This window comes from Rosa rugosa, chromosome 5 (genome assembly GCF_958449725.1).
Source record: "Rosa rugosa chromosome 5, drRosRugo1.1, whole genome shotgun sequence".
NCBI lineage: Eukaryota > Viridiplantae > Streptophyta > Magnoliopsida > Rosales > Rosaceae > Rosa > Rosa rugosa.
This window is the reverse complement of record NC_084824.1, coordinates 32,656,438-32,669,645: the sequence shown is the minus strand read 5'-3', so window position 1 is coordinate 32,669,645 and position 13,208 is coordinate 32,656,438. Positions and strand designations below refer to the sequence as shown.

Below are 13,208 nucleotides of genomic sequence, written 5' to 3'. Positions count from 1 at the left end.
CTTAGCGGAGACCATCTCGCTTCCAAGATGGAATGAGAAAAGTTCCGCTAGCGGGGTTAAGCTTAGCGGAGACTATCTCGTTTGCAAGATGGAAAGGGAGAAGTTCCGCTAGCGGAGTTGCGCTTAGCGGAGACTATCTCGCTTGCAAGATGGAAAGGGAGAAGTTCCGCTAGCGGAGTTGCGCTTAGCGGAGACTATCTAGCTTGCAAGATGGAAATGGAGAAGTTCCGGTAGCGGAGTTGCGCTTAGCGGAGACTATCTCGCTTGCAAGATGGAAAGGGAGAAGTTCCGCTAGTGGAGCTGCGCTTAGCGGAGACTATCTCGCTTGCAAGGTGGAAAGGGAGAAGTTCCGCTAGTGGAGCTGCGCTTAGCGGAGACTCCGTCGATTGGTAGTCCGCTTCCATGGTTACTTCGGGTAGACGCTTCTTGTGACTACCCGACACGTGGCCGTCAACGAGTGGGTTAGCGTGCGTGATAACGTCCCTTCAGCACGCCCGTCTCCTCGCCATTAATGCGAGTAATTATTGATTTTGTAACCGAGGTGTCGCCTCGGTTAATCAGGAAGTAAGTGCGTTTGTGGGGCACGTGTACGGTTGTGGGGCGATGTCATTTTTCAGCGGACGGCCCAGATTCATTTGATGTTGACATAAAAGAGAGGGAAGTTTGGAGGTTTAACACTTTGTACTTTTACCTATTATCGTCGTCTTCAAGCCGTGCCCTGAGATCCGAGAAAAAGACATTGCCACCTCCGTGAAGCTTTCGATCTTTGGAGGACGCGGACGTCGTTCAGCGAAGACGAGAATCCTCGAGCATATCCAAGTTTCCATCCCTGAGGTTGGTAGCCCAAATCCCTTCCCTGTTGTATTGGGTTTTTTTTTTTGTTTGTTTCTGTCGATTTCTGGTTTCTTGGTTTAGAAGTGGTTTCTGGTACTCTCCGGTGTCTGTAAGGGTGTATAGTTGTGTTTGGGGGGGGGGGGGGGTGGGTTTTAGGTGTTTGATAGGAGGTTGAGGAATCTTGCCTTGCTAGATGGTCGAATTTGGGTTTGAGTGTGTTTTGTTCGTGTTTTGGCACTTTCTGGGTTTTCTGGGTATGGGTGTTCTTGATGTTCTTGGGTGAGGACAGAGATAATGGTGAGTTTAGATCTTGTTGGAACTGACTGGTTTGGGTTTTAGGGTTTGTGATGGCTAGCGTCGTAGAGATCTCGAGCAGTGAGGATTCCGGGTCTGACGTGTCGCTCAACGTGGCGGATAGGATATTTATTGACTCGTTGCGTCCGTCTTCCCCTGCAAGAACCTCACTGTCCGAACCGCTAGACATTGTGCCGCTACAGACTATACCCTGGGAAGTTGCCATGGGTCGTGCTGGTCGTCCTGAGAGTTCTAGGGCAAGAAAGGATGCCGCTACTCGAAAAAGGCGGGAGGAGAGGCTGGTGAGCAATAGCGCCGCTAGCGGCTCCTCTGATGGGGTGAGAGAGGCTAGCGGGGAAGAGGTTGAGTCGGGCTGGGTTCTTGGCGACGACACAGCGGTTGACGAGGCGGGGGGACCGATGCCGGTGGTTGTCGTCAACCGTGTGAAACGGGTGTTCCGCTTGCCAGGTGTAGTGAAGCTGCGACCGCCGCTGAAGGATGAGAGAGCGTCGTTCCTGTCAGCGGGGCATGCCACCGTGCATGAGGCGATCTTTCGCCAGGGAGTGACATTTCCACTATTGCCAAATCTCCAGATTTTGGTTTGCGAATTTGTCCTCGCCTTTGGGCAAATTTGCCCTAACATGTGGCGATTGCTGATGGCGCTCAACTCCCTTTGGTGCTTGTCTGGTTGTGAGGGTCCAACCGTGGCGGAGGTGCTGCACTTCTACGAGTTGGTGTACGTGAAACGCCAAGGATGCAGCGGGCAAGTGAACCTGAGTCGCCGCCAGGGGGCACCAAAGCTAATCGAGAACTTGAAAGACTCCATGTCATCCTGGCGGGGGACTTATTGTGTTGCCACCGCCGGATGGGAGTATCAAGCGGGGTCGAATGAGGGGGAGCCGACATGTAGGATTAAGTCGGAATTCCAGCCTATCCGAGGTTGTCGCTGGCCCCCGCTACCCATGGTTTTCCTTGTACAATAATTCCTTTTGTACTGATTGTTTCATTTTTTTTTTGTGTGTAGCGGGCCTGCGGTATAATCTGACGCGTGAAGAAGAGTGTCGCGTGGCAAGAATTCGAGGTTGTTGGCAGAACCACAACCTTCTTGATCTTCGCCTACTCACCGGGTGGGAGTTGTTGGTCGACCAACAGTTGACACGAGCGCTTGGTAAGTATCTTCCGTTGATGTGCCTCTTTAGTTCGGTTTTCGTCGGGCTAACTTGGTTTTTTTTTTTTTATAGATTCTCCGCCGGGAAACAGAGCGAGCCTTGAGGCGTTTGAGAAAGCCATGGACCGCGCCGAGATCAACAACTTTCTGGAGAGCATGTATGCCTCTGGGCTGGCGGCCCAGAAGACCGTCGTCGATCCCGAGACACTGGCCCTGAGTCAGTCTGAGACTCCGGTGGTACTACCGATGCCGCACCACTCTCACCTTGGTGGCGATGGCTTGCCCGAAGTTCAGGCGGGAACCGGCGTGGGCCGTGGGGCTGCTGGAGGGAGTAGGGCCCCTGCTGCAACTGTGCAGCAAAAAGAGAGAATGCCCGCCAACCGGCGTGGGGCGCAGAAGGAGAAAACTGTGCCGCCGGCGGAAACAGTCACCATTGCGGGGCTGGAGCCGCTGAAAGGATCGAGGGCTGTACCCGCTGGATCTACACGGGTGGTGCTTCAGAGGAGGCGTCACCAAAATGACTCCGATGGAGAGGAGGAAGGGGATGATGCGGAGGTCATCGGGGCCTGCCAACAGAAGAAGGCAAGACATGCATGCTCCTCCCAAGGTGCCCGTGGTCGCCGACGGGGAGGTGTAAGCGAGCGACCTGGACTCGTTCGCCGCGTATGCAGAGTTCCTGACTGACCATGAGCGGGAATTTCTTTACCACCTCTACGAGCGGCTCGGGTTTGGCGGCCTAGAGGGGGTTGTGCGCTCAACCGCCGTTGATCAATCGCCCTTAAGCTCGGCCTTTGGGCATCTCACTGTTGGGTTGCACGAGATGTTCCTGGCGGCGTCCACACAGCCCCGGGTTGAGCGGGAGCTAAGGGGGCAGGTGACTAATCTCCAGAGGGAGCTGGGCGAGGCTCAGGACAAGCTGGCGGAGGTGCAACAACGGCTAACAAAGGCAGAGTGTGACGCGGTTGATGCTCGCGGCAAGCTGAATGTCGCCATTGCTCGGGACATTGAGCTGAACAACCGTGTGGCTAAGCTGGATCAAAACATAGCTCTGTTGCAGGATCAGCTGGCGGCGAAGGTCAAGAATATCGAGATCATTCAGCGGGACTCTACCTCCAAGTCCGCGGAGGTGAAGCGGCTGGAGGGTGAGGTTGCCCAGCGGGCAACGGAGAGGAGCCGCATGGAGGCCGCCGCCGTGGAGGCGTTCAAGCAGTCGGCGGAATATAAGAGAGCGATGACTGAGGCGGCGAAGGCTGGTGCCACGATCATGGGAGTTTGGATAACTTCCGCAAATGATGCTACCAACATGTTTCTTGAAAGTGAAATTTAGGCAATGACTTAGTGAACAAGTCTGCCACACTGTCCTCAGATCGAACCTAGTTCACTCTGATCTTAAGGAGAGTCTGTTGTTACTAATTATGCTTGGTGTTGTCGCCTTTGATGTAGCCTTGCTTCATTTGTTCAAAACAAGCAGCATTATCCTCATAAATGCTCGTAGGCTCATCTTGTGGTAGACTTTAAACCACAATTGCTTCGAACACGCGTAATTATGGATCCAATCCATATACATTCACAAACCGCTTCGTGAAGAGCAATAATCTCTACATGGTTCGAAGAAGTAGCGACTAGGGTATGTTTAGTAGACCTCCAAGATATCGTGGTCTTAACCATGGTGAACACATAACCAGTTTGGTATTAACCATGGTGAACACATAACCAGTTTGGTCTTAACCATGGTGAACACCCAGCATCAGCAAAACCTTCCAAAACTCCAATGTCGTTTTGGGATGGGGAAAGGGAACGCAGACCACTGTTGGTGGCATTCTTGACATATGATGGGTCCGAATCCATCGTCTTTCTGTAGGGATAGAACAAGTATCAATCGTACATCTCAAGTATCGAAAGATATCTTTTCCACCAATCCAATGGCGTCGTGTTGGCGCAGAGCTATACCTAGCTAACAAGTTCACATCATATGAGATGTCCGGTCTTGTGCATTGAGGTAAGTACAATAATGCACCTATTGTACTCAAGTAGGGCACATTTGCCTCTAGCACATCTTCGTCATCATCCTTCAGACGAAGAGGATCCTTTTCAGTTATTCGGAAACTATCAAACTGATAGGGTAGTGGAGTGCAAAGACATCCATTACGAGAGAATATGTCTCATCGTAGTCGATTCCAGGGCGTTTTGTGAGAAGCCTTGCGCCATAAGGCGAGATTACCATCTCCTTTTCTCATCACGCTTTCTAACGAAAACCCATTAGTTAATAGGTTTTATGTTAGGAGGTGTTGGCATTGCTGGTTCTATAAACCTTCCTCTTCATTAGAGAATCCAAATTAACATGGATCGCATCTTTCCATTTAGGCCAAATTTCTCTACGTTGGCATTCATTCATCAACGGAGCGTGGTTCGATATCATCGGACTCAACAAACTCATGCGCAATGAAATGTGCGAATACATCATCAATCATGATGAAGTTTATATCCCACGTCTCATGTACACTAGTGTAATTTTCAAAGAGCTCTATATTCTCAGGAATAGGTTCCGACGTTGAGGCATCCCCCAACGATAACCATAATCTGAAAGATTCTCATGAGATGGATTTTGAGTGTCGATGATCCAAGGATTGGGTTGTGCCGAAGTATCCTTCGAACCCATGGGCCTCCCATGCATCCTAGCTGGGGCCATGGCTTGTAACACCAGAGTGCCATTCTCTATGGCGTTGGCGCCATGACTACCTCCGTGTAGGGTGGAGCTACGTCCTCTCGTAGGGATGTCCATCCTTGCAGGCATGTTTGCAGCAGATATGTGTGATCTCGTCACTTTAGTGGGGATCGAGATGACATTGTGGGGACAGACCACAACAATTCCTGTCATTCCTGCTGAACATTCGTATTCTTATCTCCCCCTAATGACGGGATGACTGTCTCATCAAAGTGACAATCCGCAAATCTAGCGGTAAGAAGATCGCCTAGCAAGGCTATTAAGTGGCTGATGATTGTTGGAGTCTCAAATCCAACTTAGTTGCCCATTCGTCTGTAAGGACCCATCATAGTGCGCGGTGGCAGCGCAATTAGCACATAAATGGCACACTCAAATATGCGTAAGTACGAGATACTGATACCCAGTCACTAGCTGTAATGTAGAGGTAGATTGAGTGGCAGTGGATAGTAGACGAATTAGCATAGCTGCATGCAATATTGCATCACCCCAAGCGGATATAAGGAGATTGGTGCTCATTACCAATTTTCGGGCTACCATCGTTGTCATTTCCGTGAGACCATTTGAGTGTGTTCATAGGAATATGATGTCCAACATCAGTCCCAATGCAATAACCATCGAAGGTCTTCGATGTAAACTCTCTAGCATTGTCAAATCCAATTGACTGAATAGGATGATCCGGGGAGTGAGCTTGTTGTCATATGATATATGCTAGGAGTGTAGTATAGCAACATGATAAGTGGACAATGGCACAACACGTGACCAGCGTGTTTGCGTGTCAACCAACATCATGAGATATTTAAACGTTCGCAAGTTGGTTGAATCAGTCCACAAAATCCCCACGGATTCTATGTAAGAACATAATGAGTATTTTTGTATCCTTTGCATAGGATAGTCTCAGTCCTAATTTTCATAAGGAACATGCTATGCAGAACAAGCTAGAGGCCTTAGAAGCAACCAATGAGGATTTTGGTTGGGCCTGAGCGTCTGAAACGCTATTTAAAGCAAAGTTGGTGATTGCAGCATCACCTGAGGCGCCATCACCATGATGGACATCATCCATGGTGTCAGAGGGGACTACGATGGCCCTAGGCCTACGGTGGACGGCGGCGATCACACGTAGTCCAAGAATCAACTTTTGATTCTTGCTTCGTTTTGCTCGAAAGAATGGATGTCCGTGTGAAGTCTTTAGTAGACGGATCATCTTATCATGACTAGGATGACCTATCCTGTCTTGAGAAAGCCAATATGTGTCTAAATCCAAGAGATCTTATCTCATGACTTTATTGGATTTAATAGCTCGAATAGTGACATAGAGTCCACTAGAGAGACACATAAACTTCTCTAAGATGCGTGTCACTCCCCGAATTTAGAATAAAGGAATTCAAATCCGAAACGCAAAAACTCAACAAGCACAAGAAACACTTAGAAAAATTTTCATTTAAATTAAGCAACTAAACAAACTGAGCTCACAATCACTACAAAAAAAATTGCATTGGCCACGACGCAATGCCGTCGCTAAAACTTCATTTGCCGTCGCAAATGACTTTTGGCTACGGCTAGGCGACGACAAATCTTCTGTCGCCGTTGGTGGCGTCGCCAATGCTATTTGCTACGGCAAATGCGCTGTCGTAAGAGTATTAACGACGACAAAAGGTTTGCCGTCGCAAGAATCTTGCGACTGAAACATGCCGTCGCCAATACCAATAGCGACGCCACCAACCGCTACCAAAGTCATTTGCGATGGCAAAAAAGCCGTCGCAAAAGTGTTATTTATCAATAAAAAAAAATCTGGCATGCCAATTTTTTTTTTTGGGATAAAAGCTATACAAAAGGAATAAAGCTTATACAAAAAGGAATGAAGGTTATACAAAAGGGATACACTTTAATTTTTCTCATGAATGTTACAAAATGAATGAAGCTTCTAAAGAAGTTTACAAGATAATTAAGCTTTACAGGGTAGTTATCTTCCTTGACTTCAAGATTAAACAGAAGCTGCTCTCCAAGCCTGACTAGGAAGAAACAGAAGCTTACCAAGCTGCTCACCAAGCTTGAATTGATGCTTTAAAGCCCTACGTATATGACAAATTTTAGAGTCAAATGTTAAATACAACCTTGAAGAAATATATAACAAAGCAGCAACTAACAATCTTTAATTATATAACAAAGCAGCAGCTAGCTAGAAGTTAATACTACCAAAAGCCTGAATTAGATAAACAAAAGATTAAATGCATCTAGGTATATTTCCAGAAGGCCGAGTGTACAATATCCCAAATGAATTATGTATGTCTTCTAGGTTGATGAAAGAATGGCTAATATTTATCACAACTCTCAATCATCTAAGTGTCATCAGTAGAACATAAGTATTTATGATGGATATGAATGAATAAAAATGGGCTTTCAAAACATAAAGTATAAATCTGTACAAATTTTCATGAGAGGTAGGAGGGGGGTTTCACATCCCTCACCTCTCTCTCTTTGATGACCAACTACAGACTTGCTTGTTACTGATGTTGTCCCAGAGATTCTAAGTAATTACGAAGTGACTGATCATCACCAACATAACCAAATGCACCTTCATGGACCTAGAATTATTCAAAAACAGTAAAGATTGAATGTAAGAGGCAGATTAGAGAGGAAGTATGCTAGTACTTTTATAAGAACAACTACCATATTCAATCCATAGTCAGAACAATGCAGTTGTTTAGGTTTGAAGGTAGTGTTTCTCTCGTGCAAATGGTATGTTCCTTTACCAGACACAGACAGTACTAACTGCTTTACACACTCATCCAGTTGTGCGACAACTCATCCATTAAATGGATTGAAAGCCAAACAGTTCAAGTTTATAAACAAACTTCTTCCTAGTGTAAACCAGTTCTTCAAGGGTCTAAAATATCACACACACAGACACAGACACAGACACAGACATAGAGACACACACAGACACAGAGACACACACACACACACACACACACACAAATATCAGACACACACTAAAATGGACATAAAAGGCCAGTAAAACAACACCATGAAAAACACAGACACACACATTAAAATGGATGTAAAAGGCTAGTAAAACAACACCATGAAACACATAGTATTGAAATCACCTTTTCAACAGCATCATCAGTTTCAGGCCAATTTTTAGTCGCACGCCACTTGATGTACACATGCACCTGCAAGACAGTATCAATCGGCAAGTAAGCAGGTTTTTCAGTATTACAGGATACGCACAAACTAAATTGGCCACTGCAGTCAATATTCTTATAACATATTCAAAATAAATTCAACATGGTGGTATATTAACAAAGGACATGGATGCTCAGCTAAAAAAAGGCATTGCCTGGCTGTGCTTGGATTTGAATCCAAGCTGTTGAAAAGAAGCCCAAAGGCTGATAATGGGACATGCCATTTAATGAGGCAAATGATTAAAAGGTTGTTTACATTCAGAGATGATATTTAGCACTTTATAGTACCCAAAGGAAATCTTCCACTAAGCATGAGTTGTGAACCGCAACTATGGGACACTGTTAAGTTTTTGTATATTTATTTCATTAATACCTGTCCACCATTCGATGATGAAAAAAGAAAAGAGAATTCTCATTTCCAGAATTATCAGTAGTTATGGAAAAACCGCAACTTCTTTGAATTAGCACAGGCCACCTGTCCAGAAGTTAAGAGTTGAGTGACAAAAAAAAAAAATCAGTCAACAAACTATAATTGAAATCACTGATACCTTGCTGGCTATATCACGAAAACGATTTAGAATTTGGCTAAAAAAGATGCACACCGGCAGCAGTCAATATAAATACATGCAGCAATAGATACCTTGTTGGTATAGATTCTAGCTTAATTACTAGTGCAAAGGCAACAGTGGAAGAAGAAATTTGAACATTTTTCACTCTTATGAACAAAGACAGTAGTGCAAGAGGGAAAAAAAATCTATATATACATACAAGAATTAATTTGATAAACACATATTTACCTTCAATTGGATACCTCCAGGTTTAACAATACACACTTCCCGTCAAGGTTTTGTAGTAGTCAACTTTGGCATTATATTGTAGATAAGAAATAATATTAGAAAATAAGCCAATGAATCCAAAAGCATGCTCACTATTAATTAAACAAGCTCATACAAATAAAATACTTATTTGATACCTACAGGCTACATGATCAGTCAATGCTTCTCAGACTCTTTGTTAGTGTATTTGATAACATCCACAAATACACAAAAATTTAAAAGAATAGATAAACAAATAAGAAAAGCTAGATATTCACAGATGAGATGATACAAAGTAAGAATTCCAACTCTATAAGAAGATAGGCCACTTCCAGTGTGAGCCCCCGAAAATTTTTGTTTAATTTTTAGAAGGTAATTTTCGCCAATAAGATTTTTCCACAAGGTAATTTAAGTGAAGGAATTTATTTTGGAAATTATTTTGGTATCGAGATTACGATTTGGGCCTCATGATTTAAGTGTGGGCCAGAGTTCCTCGTTTTGGGCCTAGGATGAAGTCAAGAATTAATTAAGGAAGTTTCAGACGAAAAGCGAATGAAAGAAAAGTCCCGAGCCCAAAACCCGAAAGAAATTAGCTAGGAGAGTTTCGTAATTCGTCGCAAGGGCAAAATTGGTATTTCACGTACACAAGTATAAATAGAAAACTTGGAAACCCTAAAAAAACCAAAACTCTCATTTCTCTCCCTCACTCTCGGCCGCGTTCTCTCTCTCCCCGACTTCTCCTTCTCGCACACTCTCCCTTCTTCCCTCTGCAACCACCGGAAAACACCGGTTCCGGCCACCACCTCCTGGCATCGCCTCCACCCTTCGAACCAGCATCCAAATCCGACCCAAGCCCGAGCCTCATCACCCACCTGCACTGCCTCCGGCCCCCAAACCGCGACACCACTGCTTTCCTTAATCCTCCGATTTCCAGTCGCCGATTCACGCCACCAATGCCAGAAATTGAAGCACCAAGCCCTAGAGAGCAAAACCCGAACCATAGCCTCAAACTCCGACCACCGGAAAATGCCATGCAAGCTCGCCGGAACTCGAGGTTCTGCATGTCTCCATTCTCCGATCTCCAGCTCGAATCGAGCTTCAACACTTCCATAAACGGAGTCAGAGCTACACTATCCTTCGAAACCCCTAACCCAGACCTTTGACTCCAACCAGAGCCGCCGCACACCGCCGTAGCTCCGCCGTGTACATCGCCGATATATCCAATCTTTCTGGTAAGCCAACCCGAGGCCCCCTTTCCTTGTCCCATTGAGTTTCTAATTTCGAAATAATGGGTCTCTGATGCTTTGTTCTTCGATTGGGGATATTTGAACATTGGGTACGGAGGAGACGGAGAAGTACAGATTAGAAGGAAAGGCTACTGGTCTTGAGTTCGAATGTGTTCTTAAAGGAATGATGAAGAGATGATGGCGACTGCAAGATGCAGCACGTAGTGAAGGATGTGGTCTCGGTAGAATGGGTAAGGAACACAGGCTTTCGAATTTTGAATTTGACTGTTGTTGGGACATTGAGGTTAATTAATTAAGGATGTTGTTTTATGGAGGAAATGAGGTCTGCGGAACTGCAAGCTTTCGGAGAAGGGAAGTGCTGGGTCAGTTCCATTTGTATTGAGGAATTGGTAAGAAACTCGAGACTTTGTTTTGGATATGGATTGATTGAGAATGGATTATTGATCCTATTTTTGCGTACGTACTAGGGAATCTGAATGGATTGATGGTGGTGGAAAAAGCATCTGGCTTGAATCGAATCCATGTTTGGAAAAGAAGAAATGGTAAGGGTCTGGGTTTTGAATCTATTGTTGGTGAAACTGTGGTGGTTGTAATCTGTTGTTTGTAGCCTCATGAATGGGAAAGTGTTAAAATGGTGATATGGATATGTTGTTGAGTGGATTGGAATTGATAGGAAATTGTCCTTGTTGATTTAATTATGAAAGCGGTGATTTGGCTAATTGCATGAGAAAAATTATAAATAAGAATGGACCGGTTTTGGATAAGTGAATGAATATGTGGAATGTTCAATTTAAGGTCCGTGAATAGAAATATTCCAAACCTACCATATCCCGGAATTATCGTATAATGAAATTATTCGGGAATGGTGGTTGCTATTTAATAGCTTAGGGTTTAAAGGCTAAATAAAATGACGTCAAACCGGTTGACCGAAATTTTAGTATGGGAAGAAGTGTGATCACCATATCCCGAATGAGCTTACTATGTTAAATGAATTGTTCGGGAATGGAAATTGCCATTTGTTTTCTTAAGGTAAAAAGGGTAAAGAAATGAAGGTGAAAGTGCTAAGTATAATCACCATATCCTAAATGATTCAAATGCTATATCATTTGGATTTGGATTGTTTGGGAATGGATAATAGAATTTATCAACTAAAGGAAAATTCTATAAACACAAGTTCTAGATCATTTTTCGATTAAAGGATAATCCGATGGACTATAAGGAAATTAAGTAAATGTTTTGGTTGCTCGGTTAGTTGAGTTATAATGAAGTCAAGTTACTTATTGGTTTAATTTTATTATAAAGGACCCGAGCGTGTGCATTTGGAAGTGGACAAAGTGTTGAAAGTCGAGAACGAACCCGAATGTGGGCAAGCACTCCAATTCCAGGTAGGGTGAGCTGTCCCTTCCTTGTTAGAGGCTTTTCAGTATATGTGGAATGCTATACGATGATAGTATGTTGCCTGCAAGAACGTTTTTGGTTGTTCATCAGTCGATGCCTCGTGATACATGTGTTTTCAGAGCTGATAATTGTTGATTGCGAAAATCGAGGCTAGACTTGCATGTTGAGATACTGTACCCTTTGTATGTTTGTGACCTGAAAGTGAATGGGACCTAGACGCGTTGATTCCTAGGGATCCCACAGTGTCGATAACCGTGAACCTCCGGAGGGGGCTGTGCTCCTATGTTTGTCGGGGAAAGGTAAGTACAGACAGTGAACCAGTCATAGGAGACTCAGAGCCAGGAAATGGACACTTTCGCTACTTGTAGTCACAAGGACTACAAAGTAGTTGGCTGGTTCTCTTACTCAGGACGAACCAGATCGGTCACTGATTTATTTTACTTTAGCCGGCAGGTAAGTATCTCGGAGCTCCAAATTGTGTGAAGCATACTGCATATGCTTTTTGAAAGAAAACAAATGTTTGTGGTTGCCTCTTTACTTAAAGTATTTTTCGATAAACGTGCACAATATTATGTAGTAAATATTTTCAAGTATATTATTTTTCAAACCTAGCATGGTTGGGTCGGCCCCTACTGGGCATGCGAGGACGAAAGCTCACCCCTACTATAGTGTGCAGGTTTCGAGCATGTGGTCGGGAAGCGTACAGGGGAGGCACATGGCACGGCTTGGCGCATTTCTCTTTAGTTTTATCAAAAGAAGGTTTTGGTCCTTAACCGGATTTTGTAGTAGCTTGTTTATTTACTTTTTATTTATTTCCTACTCGTTTACAAAAATTCCGGGAGACCCGTAACCCTGGGGCGCGTCTCCCATACTTGTAGTTACTTAGTGATCTGTTTTATTTACCAAATTGGGCTCCGATCACAAGCCCAAAACTCTTAGCCCATTTTGAATTCCGCTTTTGAAAATATGTTGTTAGGTTGCTAGAGTGATTTGTCCAAGAAAGTGTTTTGTAAACCAACAACCCAAACTCAAAAGGCCTTGCGGTTTCGGGTTGATGAGCTATTGAGATGTCATTCGTGACATGTCGATTCCTCATTGGCTCGGAGTCGCGGCGCTGTGGGACCCCCCTCTCGGGTCACCACATCCAGATCAACCCAATGGCAACCAAGTTCTTCGAACCTCAATTTGGTGAGTTGGAACAAGAACGGAGAAAAGGATATAGAGGGTTGTGGGAGAGGATGAGGGTTGAAGAAAATGGGGCTTTTTCGATTTGAAATCAGATTTTCTTAAAAGAATCCCGTAGCATCGTAGCCTTCTTAAGTTCTTATGCAACGACATGTATGTTGCAGTGGCAAACTTTTCATACCTTGCGACAGCTAATCTTTGCCGAAGCCAAGTTCTCATCTTTAGCTACCCCCATGCGACGGCATATCTACTCGGTCGTAAGACGTACAACGGTGTAGCTTTGCCGAAGCGAAATGCCAGTCATTGGCGACGGCAAAAGTGTGCCGACGCAAACTTCCGAAGCCATTGCAATTCTTT

The 13,208-nt window shown here is 44.7% G+C and overlaps 1 long non-coding RNA gene across 4 annotated transcripts in view; it reads left to right on the top strand.

Annotated features, from left to right (window-relative positions):
• The first annotated feature begins 9,546 nt into the window (after nt 1–9,546).
• The window catches only part of LOC133711002 (uncharacterized), a 66,091-nt gene continuing 62,429 nt past the window's right edge, over nt 9,547–13,208 (top strand). The window contains exons 1-4 of one of the 4 annotated variants that reach the window (XR_009847009.1): nt 9,549–10,657; nt 10,736–10,810; nt 11,571–11,653; nt 12,336–12,425. This is a non-coding gene — a long non-coding RNA (uncharacterized LOC133711002). Of the gene's footprint in view, nt 10,658–10,735; nt 10,909–11,570; nt 11,654–12,335; nt 12,426–13,208 lie in introns of those variants that run through there. The other 3 variants (XR_009847008.1, XR_009847007.1, XR_009847006.1) reach the window with 3 other exon arrangements.